Here is a 3897-nt window from a genome sequence, read left to right on the forward strand (position 1 = left end):
ATAAAGTTATTCTTTTCTATTTTTTATGTCAAACTATTCATTTGAAAAATACCTCTTTTTAAAAACACATTTGTCACTGGAAATATTTTCCTCTTGAGACTAATGAATGCTGTCTCTCCAGCAAATAGTAGACAGACTAACAAAATTGACCTGGCTCAACAAATATATGAAAAATGGAAGTAGATTGTTTTATAGAAAAGGTGCTCATTGACCTCATTTATAGGAAATTTGTCACAAAATAGTAAAACTATAAGTCATCTCAGTAACAGAAAGAAGTCTTAGCTAAAAAAAATTTTCTTGGTGTGATTCACAATCAAGTTAACATATTCTAAGAAAATTAACGAAGAAAAATTTAACTACCAAAAGTGCAGGGAAGGAGACATTCTCTAAGAGAATTTAATATCTAAGAAAGAACATTTCAGGGCGCCTGGGTGGCTCACTTGGTTAAGCATCCGACTTCAGGTCATGATACATGGTTCGTGGGTTCAAGCCCCGCATCAGGCTCTGTGCTGACAGCTTGGAGCCTGGAGCCTGCTTCACATTCTGTGTCTCCCTCTCTCTGTCCCTCCCCTGCTCACACTTGGTCTCTCTCAAAAATAAACATTAAAAGAAAAAAAAATTTTCCACTTTTTATCAATATCACTGTTAGAATAGAACTTGGTTGATATGGAAGGGGAGGTGAGAGGTAAAAGGGAGCCAGTGCTATAAATCAGTTCTTGGGGATCTCAGTCCCACTAGAGAATCCTGCCTCCATCTGTGGTGCTGTATAGGCAGAAATTAATAAGGAGCTTCCATACACCTGTTCTTCCAAGTTTTTCAGCCTTCTAAACACCATTTTATAATGGTGGATATCGCCCTACAAGATTTTAGTCAAAATAGTCATTTCTAGGGAAAGGTTAAGAAGGTAACTAGTTAATGCCATTTCCTATTACGATGGAAGTTCCCAGAATATTCAGCTATTTTTAATTGTCAGCTTTTTAAAATTCTTATTGCTCACACTATTGAGATAAAACTGTTAAGGGTGTTTTCATTTAATAAGGCTTAGACATTTAGAACTATTAATATAACAAATACAAGTGTTGGTTTTTGAAACAGATTGCAGCTCTCTAGCATTTTTAATGAAACTTTTCCTTATATGGAGATGATTATGGTTGTCTTAATGACCTAAATAAAAATGTGGCTCAACAATGATTATTCCAAAGAATTAAACTTAGTTTGTTTCAAAATCTGAACAAAAGTCATCAAGTGATGTTAATCTCATGTTTCTGGCATTAGCATTTTAGGAACAAAATGATGTTACAGATGTCAGAAAATTGATTGCATAAAATCTTGAAACCCACAAAACATGTAGGCTTAGGTCTTAGTAATTTCTGCTGTTTATGTAGTTTCGGCCCTACGCGTCACCGAGAAGTTATTTATCTTAAGAAACTGTGGCCAAATTTGGCGGGTAATGCTGTCTGCCAGTGTCTGCAGATGTATTGTTTCCGCCTACATTTGTGCGTGCCGTCTGTGGTCTTTAAAGAACACTATCTAACATTCGGCAGAAATGTCAACTCAACTGTTCAGATTTTTTTCTCTGTTCTAAGAACTGATGTTGCCATTTCCTAATTTTGTCAAATTCTGTTTGAACTGCCTGCCTTTCTTGAAAGGTGGGTATTATCACCCATGTGGTAGATAAGTAATCAGAAGTAGTTAATGCTGTGTCAAATTACAGCAAGATTTTCAACAAAGTAACCACAAAGGTCAGTGCTAAGGCAAGTATTTACTAAATAATGACATTTTAGGTATCTAAAATGAAAAGACATTATTTTAGGAAAGCAGTTGCAGATTGGATGAGAAGTTCAGAAAAGTGAAGGCAAAAGCTTAATGTGACCTAAATTTTTCTCAATAGAAGAAAATGCATTAGAAGAATAAATTGTCCTTGACAACTGTTTTAAGTGTTTTAGAAAATTAATAAAATAATGTATGGAAAAGAATTCAAAAGGATAAGTAAAAATCTCATGGGTGTGTGTGTGTGTGTACATAGCTTTTCTAAGGCAAGGAAGAGGACTAGAAAACAGTTGTAAGTGGTTTAGAATTCAGATTTAAGAATATACCATGTGCAAGTGCCATTTTAAGTTTAACACACCATCCCAGCCCTTAAAGTGGATTCCATCTTGGACCCTACTGAAGCAATTTGAGAAAAGTAGCAAGTTTAGCACTAGAAAATTTAATACTATCTTATGAGGGAAAACAGAATAAATAACTTCTAGATTCATCTCTAATTCTAGATTTAGAGAAGGCAAGTGTCACTCCCTCTAGTAGGAAACCCAAAATGAATCAAGGGATGGGCTTTTGACACCTGAAATCAACAGAAAAAGCACTGTCAGCTGGTGAGTGAGTTGCAGAAATCAGAAAATGCAAGAGCCACCTTATAATTTCTTTCCAATCGGAATTTTTGTATATATTCCTTACCTACATTCTACTGATGTGTTTTTATAGGTGTATAATTATGTATTCATCTTTTGTATAAATTTCTTCTGTCACTTCTCTTAAGACTAGAAATGACTCCAGCTCGGACAAGACTAAGACAGTAGATCAGAAGCAGATGTAGGGCTATGTAGCCTCACATTGTTTTTTTAGCTCCATCCATAAGCAAAAGGAGGGGAATCCAGCCACCTCCAGATTTCTCTAGATACTCACTTTAATGCTTTTTTGCCCATAAGTTTCTGTATTTCTTCTGGCATGTAGCTGGTCTTCCTACCCTCAAATATTCTGATTAAAAACAAAACCAGCCCCACTGTATATGTGTATGTGTGTGTGTGTGTGTGTGTGTGTGTATGTATGAGTAATCTTTAGACAAATATTAGCAATACTCCTTTACAGTTTTCCCCCAAGTTTTGTGAAATAAATGCCTGGTGTTTCTGTGAGTGTCCTGTCTTTTTAACTTCTTATTTTATTGTAATGTTTGTTTATTTTTGAGAGGGGGGAGGTGCAGAGAGAGGGAGACACACAATCCGATGCAGGCTCCATGCTGTGAGCTGTCAGCACGGAGCCCGACACGGGGCTCTAACTCACAAATCGCTAGATCATGACCTGAGCCAGAGTTGGACACTTAACTGAGCCACCCAGGGGTCCCTAATTTCTTAAAACTCCACAGATAAATGGCATATGAAATGTGTACACTCAAAAAATAGAAACTCATTATCACTCTTATGTGTAAAAATAAACAGCAGCATCTTCTATCTCTATTGTGTGTTTTGAGGAAGCATCTTTCTTATTTGTCCCTATGCAGTATGAAGACTAGGCCTGGCATTTACTGACCAAGCGTTCAATAAATATTTGTTAACTGAATACATTTAAGTTACATTTAATTAATTTGCTTTCCTGGCAAGATATTAAGCCAAAAACCTCTCTTAATAAGGATGCCTATTCTCTTAAGTTTGGTACAATTTACTTGATAGGGAGTGACATAAAAATGAAATGCCTCATTCCTTTTTACATAATCTCTTTTCAGTAGACTGTCTCTGCCCACTCCCATTCCCCACCCCCCCAAATACGTAATTTAAATGAAAGCAGTATTTTGATTGTAGGACTTAGGTTCATAAGAGACCTAAAGGAGCCTTTGGACTTTTAGTTGCTGTTACCTACAACCCCTTTCCCTCCTGCGTATCCCAAATGTGTTCTTAGTAGGCTGTCAGACGTCAGTCTTCCTCTAAAAAACCTGCCCTCGTGACTCCAATCCAAATGATCATCTCCTTGATTTTCTATACCCAGATTATAAATTTCTGGAAGGTGGAGACTGTTTTATGTCCCCCGCTCCTCCATCCCACATTTCTTATCACATTAGAGAAGTACTCAGTCAAAACTTTGGGGCTGACTAGGAACCTGACACCAGGAGGTATTTCCAAACGCAAT

The sequence above is a fragment of the Panthera tigris genome, chromosome C1 (genome assembly GCF_018350195.1).
Source record: "Panthera tigris isolate Pti1 chromosome C1, P.tigris_Pti1_mat1.1, whole genome shotgun sequence".
NCBI lineage: Eukaryota > Metazoa > Chordata > Mammalia > Carnivora > Felidae > Panthera > Panthera tigris.